Source organism: Lactuca sativa, chromosome 9 (assembly GCF_002870075.4).
Source record: "Lactuca sativa cultivar Salinas chromosome 9, Lsat_Salinas_v11, whole genome shotgun sequence".
In the NCBI taxonomy this organism is placed as follows: Eukaryota; Viridiplantae; Streptophyta; class Magnoliopsida; order Asterales; family Asteraceae; genus Lactuca; species Lactuca sativa.
The window spans coordinates 105,748,026-105,756,621 of NC_056631.2; positions in this window are offsets into that span (position 1 = coordinate 105,748,026).

The window sequence follows — 8,596 nt, forward strand, 5'->3', positions numbered from 1 at the left end:
TCACTATAGTAAATGAATGTATGTTCTGTTTATGCTTCTGTGTCTGTATCGGAACATGACATCCCAAGGTTTTATTATTTAATGAAAATACATTCTCTTTGAGAAATGTTTTGATAAGTTTTATCATATCTTGTTTTGGGAACAAATTCCACAACTCTTTTAATCAAAGGATTACTCTGATTTTAAAATAAAGCATAAACAAACCGGTCTTTTCTGGCCGTGAAATTTGGGGATGTCACAATCCTTATAAAGAAGGCTTTAAACAAAAGTATCGGGTAGACTGTAGTAGTCTGAACTAGACATCTATAAGGGAGAAATTCAAGTTTTGTTGATTTAAGTCCTTAATATAACACCCAAAATGAAATATTAAGGCTAGGACCCAACACAATATTTTACAATTCGGAAGAGGGATGCCATAATCCAATTGCAAATGTTTGAAGGTAGGTAAATGACGATTTACCAATTTCCAACATGAAAAATGAAAATGCACTTTTGGTTTTAAATGAATTAAAATTCCTAGATCTTTTGAGATTCATTGAACTTTTCAATGGCATGTTTAAATGTCGATTGTACCCTTCAATTTTGTGACTGGGATACCGATGATCACAAACAAGGTGTGAATAACCATGCAAATTAGCTTGGTACTCTCGATGTCATTCGCAAACAAGGTGTGAATAATCAATGTGCCGATTAACCACACACACTCGATTAATCTATGACAAAAATCGAGCTACCCTTTGCCACCCTTGTTAGTCCAAGTTAGTGTGTCGGTTAACCACACACACTCCACTAACGACTTGGCAAGGTGCAAAGTGCAATTTCATGGGTTAGCACCAAATTCACATTTTTCCTAAGTAACTACGATTGGGAATTTATAAGTGTTTAGTTACTTGGTATTTTCATTATACTTTTAATGAGAATTAATGTCATATCTAACCAGTTCGGCTAACGACCCTCCACCAGTCAAGAAAACGGTGGGTGAGAGTGGACACCCATTAAACCACCATTTTATAGGCAGTAACCTTATACCCCCTTATAGACCGGCTTCGTGAATGAGGCCTACTAATGGTAAAACTGACTTGTCTTATACATATATAGACTAATTAAACTTTTAATATTATAATAGTATAAGGTGTATTTTAAACTTTTAAAATACTAGATGGTTTAATCTATTAATAAATTATACTCTTAATTTAATTAAACTTAAACCATGTCATTATGGAATTATTAATCTCATTTAATTAAACACTTTAATTAATTTAATAAAGTCCGTAAGGTGTAATTGAACTATATAAGACATCAAGGTTCTAAATAACAAATTCTAAATTAAAAATTATTTTATTAATTTTTTTAAATTTATGAACCCAAGAGTTACACCTTATAATTACAAGAGTTTCTTAATTTGAGACTTTTCAAATACCATAACTTGAGGACAAGTTTTGTAAATCTTGAAAACTTTTGGTTTTCCATAACTTATGAATTAATATAGTTTTTATGAAAAAACTTTTCATGTTCCATAACTTGAGGACAATTTATCAAGGACATTAAAAGCATTTAAGATCAAATATTTCAATTAAAAATAATCAAATAATTTATCTATGATCAAGTGAAACTCATAAGTCAAGATAATCAGTCAACAATTTGCAAGAAATTAGACTAATCATATAAAATAAAACAAATCTTGAAAATTTTGACAATTATCTTTTAATTGGATAAGAATGATCACTACCATATCAACAAAATCAAATTTTATGAACTAAAACATTATGTGGTAATGATCCTAATCCAAAACAGGCCAAAAATCCTGAAAATCTGCTACCAGAAGCATCAACTCGTCAAGTACATGAACATGACTCGCCGAGTTGACCTTTTATTGAGTGGACTCATCGAGTCAGCCAGAGGACTCGGTGACTTCTTCAGTCAGAGACCAGAAAATCGATTTTTTTTCAACTTTGAAAATTAAGCCATGCATCAAATATAATAGAAAACAATCCTACGCTCTGATACCACTGTTGGGTTTTATATACTACAACATCCTATGGTACACATACAACCCTAAATGCATTGGATCTATGTTTTCTCTAATTATACATGCAATATTGTTTCCAAAACATTAAGCCTACAAGCAGCATACAATTAACATAAAGAACATAAAAGTGAGTTATAGAATTACCTCTTGTTGTAGCTTGTAGTTTTTTTTCTTTAACAACTTAGCAGCCCAAGTGTGATGCCTCAAACGGTTCACAACACACCCTTGAATAATTGGATGACTTGAGAGATATTATTAGGCACATAAATCGGTTATGAACTCCAAGAACACTTGTTGTAATTGATTTCATGTGGGCTAAGTCTTCGTGGAAGCTTACATAAACTTAGCCCATCATGGATCAATAGCCCAAACAATATATATATATATATATATATATATATATATATATATATATATATATATATATATATATATATATATATATATATCATTGATTTACATAATCAGTCCCCGTTAATTTAATTAGTCTATTTTGATCACTAAATTAATTCCAAATTAATTCTTGATCAATACTAATTAAATAATATACTTTCATATTAATATGTTAGAACTTATAATATATTAATAAGTCATAAATAACCTCTTACTAAAATATCTATCCACAAATTGTCCTAGTGATATGCAACCCGAAATGGACCATGCTAGTCTCAGGTCAAGTACACACCAAATATAGTTGTGGACTTAAACATCTAATCCAACAGATACTTGTTACTTTGCCCAAATATCTTGTTTTCAAATAACCATAATGTATACAAAATAATTATGACATAAAAAATTATAATTACAAAACATAAGATAAAATATTTATATTGTGATAGTTATAGAAAGTCACTAGGAATGATTAAGATAAAAGATTATAACTATCAAATATAATATAAAATATTTATATTACGATATTTATAGGAAATCCCTAGGAAGTATTTATATAAAATATAAAAGATAAAAGATAAAAGATAAAAAGATAAAAGATAAATACCTAAGGTCAATGTGTTAGTGAGCTGTTAATTCATCCAAAGGCCTTGACTAAATTTGGCATTCCCTATATACCTATAATCGTTTATCTTGTAAGACCTAGAAAGATATGTATAGATCTATATGGGGTGTGATGACCCCACCTACGATTGCTAGCTACAATAATGGAAAGATAACTTTCTTATTATTCACTATTCGATGTCTGATGAAGTGTCGTGGTGGGGCACAATTATTAGTCAAACAACGTCAATTATGGGGGCTTATGGTAATACAATAGATCACCTTAGGGTATAACAACAATTAGGTACACCTTAGAATGGTAGATAAAATACCTTAGGATCGTTAGATATCCTACAAAGACAGTAAATTAGGATTAATAAATATATCCTAAAAGATACCAAGATAGGATCGTCAGATATCATGGAAAATAATACGATAGGATCGTTAGATATCCTAAAAGATAGTAAGCTATGGTTAATAAAATACTTTAGGAAAGGTTTTTCTAGAAGAAAATGGATTCTTAAAATAATATAACCCAATAAAAGCCAAATCTATAAAAACACGTGCATTCACCAACATTATGTTAACGTTTTCAAAAATCGCATATGCTCCTAGGAAAAAGTAAGAGATCAAGTCAGAAAAGGATCATCGACTTGAAGACTTGTAGATTTCGTTTAGAAAGGGTAAATGATTGATGAGATGCGATTTGGGAAATATTTATACCTTCACCACTCGGCATTTTCCGCCATCGGCTGGAGAGGGTGTGACACTACTTTTACTAGAAGAAAAGGAGTAAGAGTTGAATGAGGCATGTAATACGTTCTGGTACGATATGTATCCATCTTCATAGTGTGTCAAAGTTTTATCAGTGTATGGCTCAGACTGTGAATCATCAACTTCTTTGTTAGAAGCTTTTTTGGGTGAGAATGGGTAGGTGTGTGTAATATACCGCGATTGTCCCTATAGAGCTGTTGGGGAGGTGTTGATTAATATATTGCTTCATTTGGGAGTGGTGGAGTTCCTTGCTAAAGGATTAGTCATTTTGTGCCTGAAGGAGTAGGAATGATCGTCAGGCTTAGAGGGTGGGAATCAGAAGTTTTAGGTCATAACTTTTTGAGTTATAGGAGTTTTGAAAGGAATTGGGCTATGTGACAACCCGAAAGTTTCTATCCGGTAAAGTCAATCAATCCAATCAAAAGTCATACTTGTTTCTGCTATCTTTTAGCATTGTTAAGGGTCTATTTGAGTGTTCAAAGCCTAGTACATTCAAGGATTGGGTGTTAGGGAATATCTACTAGAGTTCATTGTGCAGCATTCAAGCCGGAAAACGGCATTGTATGGAGTTTACAGCCATAAACTAGAGCTTACGGTCGTAAGCTCTTGTTTGGCCATGAACTAGTCTCTTAAGTATGATATTCCTTCATTATTCTTCACTTCTCACACTTCCAAGTCAAGAACACTCATTTCTCTCTCAAGCATCATCAAGAACACTTCCTTTTGTTGTCAAATTTGTAAGTTATTCTTTATATATTAGTTGATATCCTTCTTGATCTAGTAAAACATCATGATTTAATCCGTGAATTCATCTCTTTTTGGGGTTAGATCTTCAAGAACACCAAGAACACCAAAAAGAACCACTTGTTCTTGGGTCGTAAACACCCTAAAGTCATCCGAAGTGTGAGTATCTCTTCTATCATCTTGTTATCCATTAGAAACTCTTGTATCCTCATGAGACAAACACCCTATAAGCATGAATAAAGATCCAAAATGCATCATCTTAAAGTGTTTACATCCGTAAACACTTCTTTAGGCCGTAAACTCAAGTGTGTGGTCATAAACACATTTATGTGGCCGTAAACTCCCTTACATACAATCATATGTGATTGTAACTGTTGGGATTAAAACCCTAATTGTGATTTGATGAACAAGATGCGGAAAATAAGAACAAACACAAATATGAAGATTATGTCGAATAATCACTCGATTTATTCAAACATGAGGAATAAATTACACTTTCAGCATAGACTAAAGAATCTAACACTACATAAGAAACCTCACGTGGCGGCTACATTTTGCCTCACTTTTGACCCTAATAATGAATAATACATGACTATTTATAAGGAAAAGACAAGTCTTGGGCTTTTAACCTACACTTCAGCAAAGGGGCCCATTGCCATCATCCATGGAGTGCTTTGAAACCCTACAATCTCCCCCTCAAATTATGGAATGGATGACAATGCTTTAACTTCCAAAACAAGCATCTAGCAAATAAAAAGATATTGCAACGAGGAATAGATGAAGCAATCCACGAATCTTGATTCTTCAATTGTCTTCAAACACGGGGTCTAGGATATATAAATTAAGCACTGAAGTAATGTCTTTAAACTTCATTTTCGAATGTAATCCCAAAAAAAATCTTCATGAAAACCAAACCCGCCATAAAAACCCATTTCAGAACAAAGAAACTGAACCACTTCTTGTCTTTGAAGAGCTCTCCCTCCAAGTCACAACGATATTCAAATAAGCTAATGATATAAGGCATCAAAAAATATCATGTAACAACCTAAACTTTAAGATTTGTAATGCCACTTGATCGAGAAAATACTAGAAGTCGGAGATATAACAAGTCCTTAGCAGAGCTCGATAAAGAACTTCCACTGTAAAGGATACTTCTCTGTAAAAGCTTTGGCAAAGCTCGATGAAGAACTTCCACTGTAAAAGCTACCTTCATAATTCTACCACAAACATTATCAAAAATCTTCAACCTTGAATAGTCACAAAACCAATTTCGAATGGCCATACCAAATTCTCCCCCGATTTATAATCGAAAACGTGATTATAAAGCCGTCTAATGGTCATGAGAATGATCTTGAATGGATAAAAATTACTATGCTCCCCCGCGACAAAATGATATAAACGATGAAGTATAAAATCCAAAAAAGTCGTGAAAATTTGACGTTATCATGAAAAACGACTTTACGAACCACCAAGACTTGATGGAATCTTTACTTTTCTGTTCATGAAAAAATATATGCGTTAAAGAATTCAAAAACTGTTCACCGGCCCTCAAATTTGAAAACTTTTCAAAAAATGGGCAGAAACTGTCACTTGCTGAAATTCAGGTACTTAAATAGTAACTCTGCATCATTTTCCCTGTGATTTGTAACAAATTCCGTAAAGCAAATTAAAATTGCCATGTTGGTGAAGTTACAGGGGCCAAATGTGTAAAATCGAAGTCATCTTCCTCATTTATCTTCTGATTGACGAACATAGCCAAACAATTCTTAACTTGAAGACATGAACTCCAAATGCAAACATCAAATAACTCCGATCAATCCTTCGTTCCGAGCATAGAATCACAATTTCGATTCCGAGTCCATTCGTTCCAAATCTATCGATTACACTTCCAATTCCAAGCCAACAGTAACTCTGATTCCGAGTAACCGCCTTCATTCCGAATCAATCCATTTCACTTCATAATTCCGATATCAACTTCTGAAATTGGAGATTTGGTCTATTTCCGGGAGTAAGTTCTGAACAAATGGTTTAATTGATTTAAGTTACGATTGCGAGTCCCAAATCACGATTCCGATTATGTTCACAAGTGAGACCATTCGTTCCAATTTTGACAATCAGTTTGACTAGCAATCGTATACTCAAATCATTCCGGTTGAGTTCCAATACCAATTGCGAAACCCATCATCTGAACATAATACTCGACAAATACAAAGTCGTCTTCTTCAAATCGTTTCCAGATCAACAACCCATTTCCAATCAAATCCAATATCATATTCAACTGTTCTTCACCTGTTCATCATAAGTCGACTATATTGGCATTCAACAAGCACCTAATCGCTACTTGCAAAAATCAATTTCCAGATTAAACTCATTGGACAAAGTTGATACGATCAATAATCATCACCAACGTTATCTGTTCAAGCTGTTCGTCAAAACACACACAATCAAAGATTCACGAAAATTGGTTCTAAAACAACTCGATTGAAACAAATCGGTCATTCAACCACAAGATCGTACAAGAAATAACACGATCGAACAAATACTAATTATAGAATGAATCCAAATAGGAAATACGCTATAACACAAACTCCATTATCAAGAGGATTAAATCGATTGAAGGAGTTTGTAATCGAAACTATGGAAAACACAAAATTATTTTTGAATCCATCAGAATACATGAACACTTAATCTTCATATAGATGAATGCATCGTTTGAATAATGAATTTTGATTTGTGAATCCAGAACTTGCGACATGGACACCAATATATTTTCTTAACGATGAACAGTGGACGAAAAAGTGGGCTTATTGAGTGAAACGAAACAGTAGAGAACCAAATCTACGGTCCAAAACTAATGAACTTGATCACGAAGCAAACAATTGATTTTGGACTAAGCAATGATCAAATCCAACTATGAGAATGAATAAACAATACCAGATGGATTAAAAAAATACCCGGACGAACAGAGAAATACACCACAAGTCTTTGTGAATGGTAGGTTGAACAGAAATTTTGATTCCATAGCCCCAAAACACCAATAATCTTCAATATATGTGGAGAAAATCACCAAATCAAGAACCGATACTTCAAAAATCAATAGATCTTCAAAGACCCGCTCTGATACCACTTGTTGGGATTAAAACCCTAATTGTGATTTGATGAACAAGATGCGGAAAATAAGAACAAACACAAATATGAAGATTATGTCGAATGATCACTCGATTTATTCAAACATGAGGAATAAATTACACTTTCAGCATAGACTAAAGAATCTAACACTACATAAGAAACCTCACGTGGCGGCTACATTTTGCCTCACTTTTGACCCTAATAATGAATAATACATGACTATTTATAAGGAAAAGACAAGTCTTGGGCTTTTAACCTACACTTCATCAAAGGGGCCCATTGCCATCATCCATGGAGTGCTTTGAAACCCTACAGTAACACTTCATTTCAAGTGTTTCCTAGTCCCTAAGGTTGTTTCCTTCCATGTTGGTTATTCTATACACTAATTACATCCCTATATATGCCATTATATGTCATTTAGGACTCGTTTGTGTCTCGGGAATTCAGTCGTGTAACTTCTCATCCTTACACGAATCTTCAATTGAATCACCCATATAAGGTGAGTTCATACCCCTGTAATCAATATTTTAAATGTTTTAAAATGCTTTTTTTTGGGGGGGGGGGGGATACAAGTTGAAGACAATGGTATTGTGTTAATATTTTTACCTATGATAACCATCACATTAAATGATTTCTTATGTTTCTGTAAGTGGTCAAATCAATTGAAAAACTGTTATAAAAAGATGTTAGTTTGTTGTTTATAAAACTCTGTCTTTAAGGTACATGCTTAACTCAGTAGATAATTGAGTCTTTCTTCAAGTCAATAACAACACAAAACAAACATATTAGTAAACTATAATAGGTATAGTTTAGGGGTTCGGAAAATACTATAAGTAGAACAGGGAAGAACATACTAAAACAAGAACAAGATAACAATAATGTGAAACTGCTACTTCACGACAAAGCAATATACTTGTTATGTCGTTT